The 16,709-nt window shown below is 40.3% G+C and overlaps 1 long non-coding RNA gene across 3 annotated transcripts in view; it reads left to right on the forward strand.

Moving 5' to 3' along the window:
* Nucleotides 1–16,086, forward strand: part of LOC132370393 (uncharacterized) — a 44,304-nt gene extending 28,218 nt beyond the window's left edge. For 2 of the 3 annotated variants that reach the window (XR_009504552.1, XR_009504553.1), the window contains 2 exons: nt 12,887–12,999; nt 15,873–16,086. This is a non-coding gene — a long non-coding RNA (uncharacterized LOC132370393). The remainder of the gene's footprint in view (nt 1–12,886; nt 13,000–15,872) is intronic. The other variant, XR_009504554.1, reaches the window with a different exon arrangement.
* The last annotated feature ends 623 nt before the right edge of the window (nt 16,087–16,709 follow it).

Genomic DNA, 16,709 nt, shown 5'->3' on the forward strand with positions numbered 1-16,709 from the left:
CTATAGGACGTTTATAGAAGACAAAACTATGGAAACAGTAAAAAGATCACTGGTTGGGGTGTGGAGGAAGGAATGAATAGGTGGAACATAGGGGAATTTTTAGGGCAGTGAAACTATTCTGTATGATACTGTAATGGTGGATACATGTCATTATACATTTGTCCAAACCCATAGAATGTACAACATCAAGAGTGATCCCTAACATAAGCTACGGACCATACATACACAGACCTTAGTTAATAATAATGTGTCAATATTGGCTCATCAATTGTAACAAATGTACCACACTAATGCATGATGTTAATAAAATAGGAAATGTGGGTGTGGGAGTGGTAAGGGGTATTTGGAAACTGTGTACTTTCTGCTCAGTTTTTCTGTAAACCTGACTGCTCAAAAAATTAGTCTATTGATTAAAAACAAACAAGCAAATCCCCTAATATGTCCTTCTGTATTTATCATCTACGTATCATCACATGTGCATTGAGAAAGCTAAGGAAGAGAACACACCTGGGTTTGATGGGGTGATGGGGTGATGGTGGGAATGGGAGCGGGTCCAATATAGACTGAATTTTGAGTAAACACATAAAATTCAGAATTCTGACCCAAGAAAACATTCCAACTACACAGGGAGGAAACAAGCCCAGGGTGGGTACACAGAAGATCTGGAACTGCATCCAAACTCATTTCTTAGCCACTCATTTCTTAGCCAAAGGTTATTACCAGTTCCTAAATTTGAAAATTGTATGTAGTTTGTATTAAAAACAAAGCAACAACCAACCAAACAAACAAAAAGGTGGCTATTGTTAAGAAATGTCCTGTTCTGATCTCCCATATGTGTCCATATCTCACCCATCTCTCAAGATCCAATTGAAATATCCATTTCCACAAAGCTTCCCTGATTGTAACAGCTGAAAAGAAAATTTCTCCTTCCTCTGAGATTCCATAATACTTCACCTGTGTCTTCTGTGGGCATCTTGCATTGCATCTGTATGAATACATGTCTTAGCACTATGTGGGGCACTCCCTGATGGAAATACACCTTCTTAAGGGCATGTTTGTTAAGGATTTTATTTAGAATGAACTCATAACCTGGAATGAGAAACATAATACAATTCACCACAGAGTTAACTTGAACAAAATTGTTTGCGACCTACTAAAAGCTAGTTTAGAGTAGGGTTCTTATAGTAATTTATAGTTCTTTTCTTACTGAGGTCTTTAAGCAGTTATGGCTTGAAGACTTCTGGTCTCCTCTGCCCATCTCTTTCAGATTCTCCTGCTCCACTTTCTATGCAACTCTGCTATTCCTATCCCATCCGATCTAGGTTAGGATGTGACCTCTTGCATCAGGGCCCTTATTGTTAGTGGACAATTCTCCAGCTCCTCCACTGCAATTGCTTACCATTCCTTTTTGGTACCCGACTCCTGGCCACCTTCTTTCAGAAGAGGTTTGCTCATATTATCACTTCTTGTGAAATGCCCATTTCCCAGGAACGAGTTCTCTTTTCATTTGTCTGACCCTGCAGGTTTCTGTTCTGAGCGCTTATCTGAGCCCTTGGTGTTCTTGCCACCTCTCTTGTAGAGATGAGGAAAATAAGACTCTTTTCCTTTGGTAGGAAGAGTAACTCCTTGATTAGAGTCTGACTGTGCCCCAGGGAATAGATACCTAGATATCTTACACAGATACACTTTCTGTGTAAGAGCAGTCAGAATCCCCTTGACTCTGGCAGGTGTTTTTCACCCAACGTGAGGTGGACTCCATTACTTCCCCTCTAGATCATAAACTCCTTAAGGGCGGGAACTGGGTCTAATTTATCTTGGCACCTCCCGTAACATCTAGCACATTTGCACAGTGTCATTTTCATAGTGGATTGATTCAGCAACAACTTATTAAGTGGCCATGAGCCAGCCATTTTACCTGATGCTAGGGATGCCAAATAAACACAGCTTCTGTCTTCATAGAAACTACTTGTCTTGTTGTGTTGGAGGTTGGGACCAATGAAAAAAGAGTGGCAGAGAGGTGATAACTGAGTTGGAATATAGGCAAATAAGGGATCATTGTACTGTTCTCTTTACATTTCTGTGTTTGAAATGTTTCATAATAAAAAGTTTTAAAAGGTAGAGAATGGGGGAAGTGTCCTGGGCAGAATGGGACTCCGAGAATTAAAAAAATAAATAAATAAAGCAATCAACCACTGTTATGGACTAAATATTTGTGTTCCCCACGAATTCACACGTTGGAGCCTTAACCCCCAATGTGCTATTTGGAGATAAACCTTTGGGAAATGATTAGGTTTAGATGAGGTCATTCGGGTAGGACCCCATGATTGGATTAGTGTCCTTATAAGAAAAGGAAGAGACCAGAGCTCCCTTGCTTTTTGCCATGTGAGGACACAGCCAGGAGGCTGCCTTCTCCAAACCAGGAAGAGAGCTCTCACCAGAACCTGACCATGCAGGCACCTTGATCTTGGACTTCCAGCCTCAAGAATAGTAAGAAATAAATTTCTGTTGTATAATATCATGTGATATCACTTATATGTGGAATCTAAAAAAAATGATACAAATGTGTTTATTTACAAAACAGAAATAGACTCACAGGCATAGAAAACAAACTATGGTTACCAAAGGGGAAAGGGAGGGAGAGGGATAAATTGGGAATTTGGGATTAACAGTTACACACTACTATATATAAAATAGATAAACAACAAGACCTACTGTATAGCACAGGGAACTGTATTCAATATCTTGTAATAACCTATAATGGAAAAGAATCTGAAAAATAATATACATATATACACACATATATGTATATATATATATAACTGAATCACCTTGCTGTACACCTCAAACATTGTAAATCAACTATAAATCAACTTTAAAAATTTCTGTTGTATAAGTCATCCAGTCTCTGGTGTTTTGTTATGGCAGTCTGAGCTAAGATAACCAGCAACCAGAGCTAGGTAGAGGATGTGGTCAGAATTGATCTTATAATAATTTGATCAAGGGCTTTGTAATTGGAAGGCCATCAGGGCAGTATATACAACCACCAGAAGCCTGAAATTTACCTTTACATGCTTAGAGGAGGATTGGTACCTGAAGCCCAACTGGGACTCTAATTTTCTCCTCTTCACCATTTCTAGGATCTGTAGCCCAGAGAGTAGCTATTCTATAGCAACAGGAAGAATGCACCGGTAAAATCCTGCCAATAGCTGTTACATCTCTTTTGCTCTAGGTATATTCCAAACTTCTCCAATCTCAGAAGTGGTGGTATCTTGGGACAGGGAAGGAGTTTATCAGTGAAAGGATCAGCATTCAAGGAGAAAATCGTGTCTTCAGGCTCCTATGTTTTATGAATTACTTAGCTTTTTCCCAATCATTTCATTACAAGTCTGTCGAAGGCTCCAAAGTTTCAGTTGAATAAGTTGCTTGCAAACTCTTGATAGTGGTGGAAAGAAGGGTAAATAAGGGTGCCACTGCCTATGCCTCAACTAAGACTTATTGATTTAGTTCCTGAGGCAAATTTCCTAGCTGATTATTAGGGGCACTAAAGGTTAAGAACCACTGATTTTACACCCTTTTCTTTGGTTACATTCAGGAAACAAGCTTATCAACTTTGAAACTTTTATTATCATCATTAAGTTCCATTTGATTTACTTGTAACTTAACTAGATTGCTGGTTATTGTCTCTCCTCCAAAACAGGAGACTGAAAAATCCTTTCCGCCATAGGAAATCCTAAAGGAGATTCAGCTTCCAATTCATTGAGTAGTCACCTTCAAAATAAATTCAGGATTAAGGACAATCAATTTTTCTCCCTACCCCCATAGCTTCATCCCCAATGTATTAAAGATGCAAAGGGAACACCTGTCTCTTGTTTTCGGGGACGATAGAGTGTTGCCTATGGCAACCACCATACCACTTGAGATTTACTGCTGCAGGTTCCCTAAGCAACACTGGCAACCATCTTTGCAGGGACTCTTCAGTGGGCAAGGGCTATGCATAATCTAGATCTATTGTATCACCAGCTACCACTTGTTTCTGACTTTTTGGGAGACATGAGAGACTCAACCAACCTATTCACCAGAGGTAGAGCTAAGGAGCCTCTGTCTCCTTTGGGTCCCTGGGGCAAGGGAGAACACAGAGAAGGCTTTCTTTGGAAAAAGCAGAGGCAGCACCTGCTCTGGGTATAGGCAAATGGCAAGAATTACCTGCGAGGGAGATTTGCTACCTCTTAGTCTGGCACAGTGGTGTTAAAAATGGCTCTTTTAAAACTCACTTGGCACTTTGGGTGTTGGAGAATTAATAGTTGAATGTTTGCTGTATGACTTGTGGGCTAAGAGGCATCTTTCAGTATTTAAACATGCATGGTGAACAACTTCAAGGTCCGGTGGCCACCTCCTCTGTGATGTCAGTGATTCCAGTCTACTGACCTTTTTTGTTATCTGAAATGACTGTATTACATGAACATTTTTGCTGGCCTTTTACCCCTCACCTGATAATATAGGGGCCCCATCCCTCCGCAAATCCCACCCCCACCCCAATGTTCCTGGAAGCTCCATAGGCTACCTAACATCCTTTATTCCCAACATATCCACAATGCTTGATCAAGGGCTGCTGCTGCTCTAAGCCGATCTATGAACACTGCCTCCGACCACGCTGCCTGGCATGGCAGTTTCTGCTAGGGACTGTCACCGCTCTGATGGCAACAATGCACACACTGTCGCATTCAGTTATTGTGCTGCAGTCCCTGCTGGAAACTGACACCTCTGCAGGCTGGCACTGCCATGACTCTGCTCTTTCTTCCGGGTTCTCTGGGTCTTTCCCATTGCTCCACTGGATGTCTACTGGGTATCAAAGGAGCACATGGTCTGCAGCAGGGTAGGGAATAATTTCTATCACTCTTTTGTGTTATACACTCAGAGAGAGGTCCCAGAGCATGTTGTTTGAGCTCCAGTGTGTTACAGAGATAGGCAAACAGCTCTTTCAATGTCCACAGACTTGTCTTTTCTCTGAGGCCTGGATCTTCAGCTAAGTGTTTAGGGCAGTGTTGCATTTGAGTAATACCAACCACACTCCACCCAGGTGACCAAGGCACTAATTCTTGGTGTGCCTGTCATGCCTGACTCCATATTCCCCTAGGAGGAGGTCTCTCATATAAGGCACCACAGGCTTCTGGCAAATAAACTTCCTTAAAGCCACCCTACCAGCTAGCCAGACACACCAGCCATAATGGAGTCACCTGCAATGGACAAGATGAGATCCCTGATCAACCCTGTGCAGCCATGTGCTATCCTAAAGGCTTTTCATGTTTGTAAGCCTTATTTATACTTGTAGGATCACAAGATACTGGAGATCAGAAACCATGCTTTCTACTCCTTTGGTGTCTGTAACACTAGCATAGTCCCATAACTATCCTAACATTCAGCGAAACTAACCTACACAACTCCTCATAATTTGCAAAGTAGTTTTATAAACATTACCTCATTTAGTTTTTACAACCACCCTGTAGTTAGGTTATCAGTATCCTCATTTTGCAGTTGAGATGTTCCAAGCTGTCAAGATGTCCCAAGATCCTCAGTGGTGGAGCTGAGCCTTGACCCCCTATTAACTGACTCCAGTACAGGTCTCTTACCATTACGGCACTGCAGGCGCATCAGGGACCACCTATAGTGCTTATACTCTCAACCTAGCTTCAATCTTCCCTCTGTATGACCTCTCTTTATCCTCCCCATCTCAGCAGGAAGTGTGAAAGAGGACTAAGGACAACACTTTTTTTTTTTAGTTTTGGGTTAAGATTCTTTTAAATTATTTATTTATTTACTTACTTATTTATCTATGGCTGCGTTGGGTCTTCGTTGCTGCGCTCAGGCTTTCTCTAGTTTCAGTGAGCGGGGGCTGCTTGTCATTGCAGTGCACGAGCTTCTCACTGCAGTGGGCTTCTCATTGTGGTGGCTTCTCTTGTTGCGGAGCACGGGCTCCAGGCACGCGGGCTTCAGTAGCTGTGGCTCGCGGGCTTAGTTGCTCCGCAGCATGTGGGATCTTCCCAGACCAGGGATCGAACCTGTGTCCTGTGCATTGGCAGGCAGATTCTTCACCACTGCACCACCAGTGAAGTCCAGGGCAACCCATTTTTATTTCATCATTTTTCCTTCCTTTTTCAACTTGCTCTCTTGTGTTTGGGGTCTTCTCTTGCTTGGACCTCTGAGACCTTGTTGTGGACTGAATGTTTGTGTCCGCCCCCCAAATTCATATATTGAAGCCCCAACCTCCAATGTGATGCCTTTGATAGGTAATTAGGTTTAGATGAGTTCCTGAGAATGGGGTCCTCATGATGGGATTTGTGTCCTTATAGGAAGAGAGACCAGAGCTCTCTCTTTCTGAGAGGTGAGGACACAGCAAGATGGCAGTCATCTCCAAGGCAGGAAGAAACTCTTCCTCCTGGAACTGAATCTGCTAGCATCTTAACCTTGGACTTCTCAGCTCCCAGAATTGTGAGAAATAAATTCCTGTTGTGTAAGTCACCCAATCTATTTTGTTCTGGCAACCTGAGCTAACTAATACAGACCTCATAGCCCACTCTTTCTTTGCCGACTCCCAGATCTCTCGCCTGCCATAGTAATGGTAAGGAGAGGATCCCTCATTGCTGCTTTGGTCCTTTGGTTCCTAGGCTTTTCTTGACTTGCTCCTGGGAGGAAACAGTGTGAAGGCAGAAGTGCTGGCTTCATAAGGAGAGAGTCAGAAGATGTCGTTTCAGATTCCAACCCTGCTACTATCTGTGTGAGCTCAGACAAGTCCTTTCATAGCTTCATCCTTTTAAGGCTCAGTTTTCTCAGCTGCAACATAAGGGGATTGAAAAACAAGATACAGGATCCTTTCTGGTATGAAATGTTCTGATTTTATCGAGTTGAACTGGCATCCTAGGTTCCTTCTCTGTTGCTTTCTGTCTCTTGACTACCCAGCATTCCTTTTTATCAGCCACAAATTCTGACATTCCATCTGTCCCTCTACCTAAGTGCTGATCATATATTTCATATTATCAGGTGCAATGCTAATGTACACCTTGGCTATTTCCCTGGGAAAGGAAATTTTTGCTTCAGAATCAACTACAGCATAGTATTGTCTTTGTAAATTAAAGAAAAAAAATTTTAGACCAGCTTCTCAAAGACAGGGAGTTCATTTCTCTGAAGCTAGTTCATGTATACAATGTAGGAGGTGTTTATGGCTTGTTGGTTTATATAACTTGAAGTTAAGTGGTCTGCTCTGTTTTGTTTTAGATCTTTTCTTTTTTTTTTTTTTTTTTAGATCTTTTCTTTATCCCACTACTTTTGATGTACTTTGCACAGCTTTGCTGTACTACTGTCTTCTATGGAAACTTTGCTAACCTCTTTCCATTATTTTGGTGTGGTAAGCAAATATCATTCTAGTTCTTTCCCCAATTCATACCTCAAACCCCATCCCGGAAGAGATGTAATTCATGATCTCCTCTTGGATCTGTCAAATACTTGGAACAGCTGGTCCCGTGGCTGCATCTTTGCTGCTGTGAAACCCCAGCTTTAGCGGTATGCGTGTTCAATTTTTTTCCCCCCAAGTCGACAGGGTTGGTTTGCAAATGGGCCCTCTTACACAGAGGGCAAGGAGAGAATGAAGAAAGAGGCCAACCTCTCCAAATTGGTAGGTGGCAGGTTTAATAAGCAAAGGAACTTATTTACAACGCTTGTCTTGGGCGGAGGCAAGATGAATAGGTCTCCATACCCCCACACTTGAATCTTAAATGTTTATATAGAGGTCTTAACTGGGTTCAGTTACATATTCAGTCCAGATGGATTCAACAGCACCCTACTCTCTCAAGGCTGCATCCTTGGAACAGCTCCTACTGAGGGAAAGGTAGGCAGAGTGTACATTCCAAGGACAGGGAAGGGAGTGAAGGGCCTCCAATTGCCCGGGTCCACCTGAAGGGTCAGCCAGCAGTCACATCCTTTCGATGACCTCCTCCAACATACAGGGTACTACATAAACATGTGGTAGCTGAAAAAACTCAGCCCATGAGACTATCTCCAAATGAGACTGCAATCAACAACCCTTGGGGTCTATCAACAAGGGATAGACAAGAAATAAGCAGACATTGCTACTGCCACCGAACGAGATGAGCTTTTTATAACTGTGAGGGATTCTTCAGGGACTGCAGGACAAGGTTGCCAGCTGATCAGTGGGATCAGCTGTGTGGCCTATTTAAGTCATTGCATATGAAGCTGGGTTTGTATCTTTGAGAGCTCTTGTTCAATAAAATTGATGAATGGAAATGGGGAGATATTTTATTTCCTCCTCCTGTGAAATTCTCCCTCCCCGAGATAGTTCTCATACACTCTTCTTTCCCTGAAGTATGTGTTCTTTATAGAAATAAAACTGACTCTGATTCTGGATTCTACAGGTCGAAGAGTAGTTCAGACTTTCACCCTCCCCACTGGCTTCCCTGAAAGCACCTCTTCTCACAAAGACCTTGGTGTTTGGATGAAAAGCTTGATTCCTGCCCCCACCCCCACCCCGCCTTTACTGAACTCCTTTTAGCCGGGTCTCTATTGGTAGAGAATTTCTTCCTGATGAGTTTTTCTTTAATAAAAAAAATTTATCACCTTTATTGAGATATAATTCACATATCATAAAATTAACCTATTTAAAGTGTACAAGGTAAGGGTTTTAGTATATTCCCAGACTTGTGCAATCATCACCACAATCTAAGTTTTGAATATTTTCATCACCTGAAAGGGAAACGCTGTGTCCATTAGTAATCATACCCATTCCTCTCTATAGCCCAATGCTGCCAGCCCTAGCCAACCACTAATCTAATTTCTGTTTCTATGGATTTGCCTATTCAGGACATTTAATATATATGGAATCATACAATATGTGACTTTTGTATCTTCTTTCACTTAGCAAAATGTTTTTAAGGTTCATCTGTTGTACCATGTATCAGGACTTCATTTATTTTTATTGCTGCATAATAATCCATTATATGGATATACCATATTTTGCTTATCCATTCATCAGTTAATACACATTGGGTTGTTTTTGCGCTATTACGAATAACGCTGCTATGAACATTCGTGTACAAATTTTTGTATGAACATGTTTTCATTTCTCTTGGCTATACGTAGGAGTTGGAATTGGTCATATGGTAACTCTGTGTTTGACTTTTTGAGGAACTGCCAAACTATTTTTCCAAAATGACTGTACCATTTTGTATTCCCACCAGCAATGTATGAAAGTTCTGATTTCTCCACATCCTCACCAACTCTTTTTATTGTCTGTCTTTTTTATTTGAGCCATCCTAGTGGCCATTAAGTAGTATCTTACTGTGGGTTTGATTTGCATTTCCCTAAGGACTAATGGTGTTGAGTATATTTTTATGTGCTAATTGATCATTTGTAGATCTTCTTTGAAAAAATACCTATTCGAATCTTTTGCCTACTTTTAAACTGGATTATTTGTGTTTTTAATATTAAGTTGTAAGAATTCTTTATATATTCTGGACACAAGTCTTTATCAGATATATGATTTGCAAATATTTTCTCTCATTTGATAAGTCATCTTTTCACTTTCTTGATGGTACTGTTTACAGCACAAATTTATTTATTATTATTTACATTTTTATTTTGATGCAGGCCAATTTATCATTTATTTTGTCTGCTGTGCTTTTGGTGTCATAGCTAAGAAACCATTGGCAACCCAAAGTCATGAAAATTTACTCCTACATTTTCTTCTAAGAGTTTTATAACTCTTACTTTTAAGTCTATGATCTATTTTGAGTTAACTTTTTGTGTATGGTGTGAGGTAGAAGCCCAACTTTATTCTTTTGCATTGATATATATGATTTTATGCCAGTACCACACTGTCTTGATTACTGTAGCTTTGTAGTAAGTTTTGAAGCAGGGAAGTGTGAGTCCTATAACTTTGCTTTTTCTAAGATTGTTTTGACTATCCTAGGACCCTTACTTTTCATGTGAATTTTAGGATCAACTTGTCAATTTCTGCAAAAGAAGTCATGTAGGATTTTGACAGGAATTGCATTGAATCTGCAGATCAATTGCAGGAGCATTGTCATCTTAACAATATTATGTCTTTCAATCTATGGACATCTTGCCGCTCATTTAGATCTTCTTTCAACAATGTTTTGTTGTTTTCAGTGTACAAGTCTTGCATTTCTTTTGTTAAATGTATGTCTAAGTATTTTATTCCTTTGGATGTTATTATAAATGGAATTGTTTTCTTAATTTCATTTTCAGAATTTTCATTGCTGGTGTATGGAAATATAATTGATTTTTGTATATTTCTCTTGCAGCTTGCAACCTTGCTGAACTCACTTATTAGTTCAAATGGTTTTTTAGTGGATACCTTAGGATTTTCTATATACAAGATCATGTCATCTGCAAACTGAGGTAGTTTTACTTCTTCCTTTCCAAGTTGGATGCCTTTTATTTCTTTTTTCTTGCCTAATTGCCCTTTCTGGAACCTCTGGTACAATGTTAAAAGAGGTGGAAAGAGTGGACAGGAGAGTTTTTAAAAGGCTTTATTTTCCCTGGAGACCTGGTTAGAAAGAGTCTAACAAATAACGACACTGAAGAAGTAGAATCAATGGCTTCCCACTTGTCCTGGGGACAAAACGAGATTAAACTACCTCTTTGGAGAAACTATTTTTAGCTCTTATGCAGTCTTGGGGTCCTGATTTAATGGTAGTTAGGACTCTTTCATCTTTCCTTTCTCTTAAATCGAAGTCCAAATGGATCTTTGCCAACTACCCCTTCTTGTACCCTTCTTCCAGCCTTCTGTTTCCTTTCAGGGGCAGAGTCCTATGTGCTCAGTTTTCTGGAGGGTGCTTGATTGCCCAGCAAACCCTTCACTTTTCTTTTGGCTTTTTTTTTTTAAAATAAATTTATTTATTTATTTATTTATTTTTGGCTGTGTTGGGTCTTCGTTTCTGTGCGAGGGCTTTCTCTAGTTGGTGGCAAGCGGGGGCCACTCTTCATCGCGGTGCGTGGGCCTTTCACTGTCGCGGCCTCTCTCGTTGCGGGGCACAGGCTCCAAATGCGCAGGCTCAGTAGTTGCGGCTCACGGGCCTAGTTGCTCCGCGGCATGTGGGATCTTCCCAGACCAGGGCTCGAACCCGTGTCCCCTGCATTGGCAGGCAGATTCTCAACCACTGCGTGACCAAGGAAACCCTCTTTTGGCTTTTTAAGAAGTGCCTTGGGATCCCCACATTTCTGCAAGATAAACTGTTCAGAACAAAGCTAGATTTTGGATGACAGCCCTAGAGCACCAGTCATGTCTGCCTGAACTCTCAGAAGAGAGAGAGTATACACTTTCGGATAAAACTTTCCTATTTTTCTCTTGCTTTACTTTTGCCAGTATATGCTGAGTGCTACAAGGTATCAGCACTGCGTTAGATTCTGTACATGTTGAAATAAAGTGATGAAGAAATGCTCTGAACATACAGAAGTCCTTGGCCTCAAGGAAATCACAATTTAACGGGGAGGCATTAATTTATTTAAGAAATATCTACTGAGTATTTATTGTGTCCCAGGCACAGTGTGAAGACCTGGATAGTAGCTAACAAAACAGATACGTTCCTGCCTATCTGGAGATTGCTATTTAATTAGAGAGCCATTCATGTAAAGTGCTTAGACTGTTAAAAATAAGTTAGGCTGTTAAAAATGCTACCATAGATTAATAATAATAATAATTTTAGCAATCATTTGTAGAGCACCAATTATCACTACTGTATTTTAAATGTAGCAATTTATTCAATCCTCCCAATACTCCTGTGAAATAGGTGTTGTTATTATACCTATTTTACAGTTGAAGAACTGAGGCCCAGAGAGGTTAAATAGTTTTCTTAAGATCACACAACTAATACCTTGTGGAGTCAGGATGTGAACTCATGCTTGGGAGCCCCAGGGGGGAAAAAAAATGCTGTGACTAATTTTTACGGAGATTGTAAAATTCCTGCGCTGAGCTGTGCTTTAAAGAAGTAGTAGAATTTCAGGTAACAGATGGGTGAGCTTCAAGGGTATTCCAAACACAAGGAGAAGCAGGAGCAAAAGTTAAGGAGAAAGTGCAGAATGTACTTTGACAGGAAAGGAGCCCACGGCACTCCTGGGTGGAGAAGGGTTGGGTGGGAAGATACACGAAACTTGAGAAGCTGAAAAAGAAGTTGCTGCCAGGTTGCAAGAGTTTTTGAATTGGACTTAACTAAACAATAAATCCATAAATACTTGATGCTTGGAAGTCACAGGAAAAAAATCTCTAGAGAAATCAAAGTTGTTATTAAAATTGGTATGAAATTAAGGACGAAGGATTTGATTCCTACTTTGGTTTCCACATCCAGCTTTTAGTGGAATGTGGCTCAACTCAGAGCTTAGAGTTGTGGTAGGGTCGGAGGTTAAACCCTATTATCCTACTTCATCATATCTTGCCCCTATTTTTAACTTAGAATTTAACTCAATGTTATCATCTTAATTAAAAATAAAAAGAAATTAGGGTGTTTTAATTTTATTTTGAAAAATAGACTTAAAAACCACATACAAGTGTTTAGTTTCTTAAAGGCAGATTATTGCATAAAATAAAGACATTATTATAAGTATAATCAGTAATTTTTACGTATATGGTTTTAAATGAATTTTAGAAGGAAAAAATGCCACCAGGATTGAATTTTTCTTTCTCATAGAGCTCCTATAGTGTTTTCACAGAGCACTTGCATTCTGCAGAAAGTTTGGGAATGCACACAATTTCTCAGACTGTTGCATAGCAATGATAAAAATATTGTAGTATTTTTCTTACGTATATACTTTGAATAAATTTTAGAAGAAAAAAATCATTGGCATCTTTTATTTTAAACAGACCATAGACACTGGAATACTCTCAAGTTTGGGAAGACAACTCACTTTGGAGATTCAAAGGCCTGGATTTGCTTCCAGATTCACCGCGTCCTGGCTGTGTGAGTCAATCATCAGGTTGGTCAAGTAAACTGACCATCTATAAAGTGGAATAATAACTACTTTATGAAGCTGTGAGAGTGCTTTCATTGGACATATAGAATTGCACCATAAACACAAATATGTCCAACCTCCAAAGACAGAACTGTACATTCTTAGTCAACCAACCAAAACATTTAAAACTATAATTTTCTCTTTTTAACTCTGAAGTTAATCCATTTTTATAGCCCTAATTCTATTCTCAGTCTTCCTAATCTTTTGAAAGTAATTTGGAAAGCAGCATGTTATTGTTTATATGCTTTTAGCACTGAGAGGGAGAAAATTAATACTTGAGTGCATGCTATGTACCAGACTCTAATCCAGGTTCCTCTACGTATTTATGATAGTTGATTCTTCTAAAGACCCCACGAAGTAGGAGTGATTTTCCAGAAAAGGAAACTGAGGCTCAGAGATGAACCTGGAAGTGGAAAAGCCCACTGGAAAGCTTAGGTCTAACTGCCTAAGCGAGGTCTAACCCTCACTCTTTTTACTCATTATTCCAGGCTGCCCTTTAAACATGCCAAAAGAATAAAATTATTTTAAAAATAAGAACAAACAGAAATAATTTCATCCTTAAGAAGTCTTTTAAAATGCCACGAGGACTCTAGGGATAACCGGAGACATCCCTGGGTGGCACAAAGCCACAGTTGTGGACTGTTATCCCAGCCCAAAGCGCCACTGTAACTTTAGCCCACTGTACTTTCTATTTGGCCATAAAGACATCCAGCTTCCTGGAGCCGGCTTCCATTTGGATTCCAGCTTCCTGGCTCCTGCTGTGGGATTGTGGTTTTCAACTGCCTGTAGTTTAAACAGAGAGGACTAGAAAGCCTAAGTGGAATGGAAAAGGGAGTCCAGCTAGGAATCATGTAGTTTAGAACTTTGACCAGCAGGTGTCGCTGCAGACAAGGGAGAGGGCTACTTTCGGCCTTAGAGGCAGATGATGGATTTTCTAGTTTAACTGAGGAAAATTGTGGTGGCAATGAAGCAATCGAAGGTAGGTTAGCTATCTACAGAAATCAATCCCAATAGTATAAATTTTTCTTAACCAACAGCTGGAAAAACTGGTAGAAAAATTAAGCAAACCCCAATTATAATGCAAGGAAGCTGCCGTAAAAATTGTGTTTCTGTAGTGTCTACCAAAACAATGCAAGGCTGTTTGAAGGTGAGCACTAAAAACTGAGAGGCAATTCCCAAGGCAGGTGTAGCAGAGATGATGGCTTTGTAGTCAGGAGAGATGTGAAGATAAAGTGAAAAGAGGAAAGCTGCAGTTCTGTCGGTTTAGAGCCAGGGAAATAAATAACTTCTGTCTAACGTAGACCTTTGAAGCGTGCCTTTATTTTCTGTGAAATGTGGTGAATTCCTAGAATTGAGATACACTTCTATATTCAAGGGAAAGAAAAGGATCCAAATATGCCAAAATCTTAATATTTGTTGATTATCACACTTTTCATTTAAGAGAAAGAAAGAAAATGTTAAACATATATATATATATATATATATTTTTTTTTTTTTTTTTTGGTCGAGATGTGCAGCATGCAGGATCTTAGTTCCCTGACCAGGGATGGAACCTGTGTCCCCTGCATTGGGAATGCAGAGTCTTAACCACTGAACCTCCAGGGAAGTCCCAAACATATTTTTTTAATTAGTATAAATATTTGGTAGTTGATCACAGAGTAAGTGTAACTTACTTTAAGGATCATATCCTTTTGTGAAAAAAGTTGTTCTGAATGAACTCTTTTTCTTTATTAAATATATTTTCCCACTGATTTTCCTTACAAAACCACAGGTGTATTTACCTGAGGAAAACATTGATCCCAGATGATAATATAGTCACATCTAAGAATGCAGAAAACCTTAAAAAAAATCACACTTAAAGATCTTTTGGATGATCTAAAGGGTAATTATTTAATAATAATCTAAAAATGCTTAAACCGTATCCTAGGACATATGCAGAGTAGCAAGGGTAATTTTTATGTTTCATTTAGTAGCTTGAATGGTTCCATTAAAAAGAAAAATGTAGGCAAGCAGGACAGAAAATCCTTGACTGAAAGCTGCTCTCAAGCCCCCTCCCCAAGATACTTTACAGCAGGAGACTATGTACTTACTTTGCTCAGACCTGTTTCTGGGCACCCAGAGGATGCACGTGGTCATGACTAGGTTGGTCTGGGATAGGAAAGGAAAGGCAAGAGCCACACAGCTGAGGTGGTAACTCAGAGCACTGCCCCAGCAGAGAGAAGATGCACCTTCAGCTCACCCCGAGGACCAGGGCACACTGAGTGTCCTGACAATGTGTATCCAACAGTGACCTGATTTCTGTGTGACGGCAGAATTTATAGAATTTATAACTGGTTAATAATGGCCTTGTTTGGGAATACGTGGCATGTAAACATTATATGATGTTGCCTTTTGTCATACAGAATTTCTGAATAATGCTTCTGTGTCACTGAATGCTCATATAATGCTAGCTTCTTTCAGAGCAGTAATGAGCTGGGACAATGTAAAGTGAGGGGTTAGACTTTCTTCAAGGCCCCGATGCCTCTGAGAATCTATGGAGTTATGTGGTGAGGCTGCAGTTTCCTTTCGGGTTGTTGGTAAACTGCTCTGCAGACAGGCTAAGTGGGCCTTTAAAATCATAAAAGAGTTAACGTATTCCCTCCCACTGCTTATATCACTCCCCACTCAGACCTTAGGTCCTCAGAGGTTTTGCATCACGTCCAGAAGTTCCTAAGGGCCTATCATATCCATCAAGAATGCCTTGGTTTGCCCTTTTCAAATGTTAGAAACAAAACGCAATGACATTATGGAGGAAAATGTCTCATTTTCATCTTTGAATCTATCTTTTGCTTTTCCAGAAAAGAGCGAATTGGTTATGGTGGTGGATTGGAAGCTGGGTGGCGGCTAGCTCTCTGTCTCCGCCCTGGACTGCAGGACTCCCGAGAATCCAGCCCTCAAGCTACCCCTCTGAGTCTGCAGCAGGGCAGGAACACACTTTCCCGTCTGTTTTCTAAGGGCGGCAAAACTCCTGCACGATAAGTAGTGAGTCTCTTCATGGAGCTACTTGCAAGTAAAGCCATCACTTCAATCAGTTTTGCTATCTGTTGTTCTTTATTGATACGCTTCGGTGCCTGCTCTGCCCTGTTCTCCAGAACTCTCCAAGTCTTCTTCTTCCCTGGGTCTAAACTGAGTTTTGGGGGAAACTACTTTTACTACTAGCTACTACTCTGACAGGGTTTATAATCCAGTGGGGGAGGATCTCAGCTTCCTGGGTTTGAATCCTAATTCTAGGATTCACTTTCTAGCCCTATGACCGTGATCAACTCCCTTAATCCCTCTGTGCCTCATTTTCCTTATCTGCAAAATGGGGATAATAATATATTCTGTCTCACAGGGTTGTTCAAGATTAAGTAAGTTCAGTTATATAAACTGCTTAGCATAGTGCCTGGCAAATTGTTGTTATTGTGAGTTCCTCCCAAACTTAACTCAGTTCTTGGTATTCGACAAATAATTATTAAATACATACATCTAAACTGTTTTCCTTTTTCCCTGATGATCTTCATTCATCAATCCCCTCTCTAATTTTCCATATTATTCTCACCAAAGAGGACTCTTCAGGGAAATCTCCAGCAAGTCTTTGTCCAAGTCTCAATAGGACACGGCATCTACTGGCCTCTATCCATACAGGCACAGAG

Source organism: Balaenoptera ricei, chromosome 8 (assembly GCF_028023285.1).
Source record: "Balaenoptera ricei isolate mBalRic1 chromosome 8, mBalRic1.hap2, whole genome shotgun sequence".
Taxonomy (NCBI): Eukaryota; Metazoa; Chordata; class Mammalia; order Artiodactyla; family Balaenopteridae; genus Balaenoptera; species Balaenoptera ricei.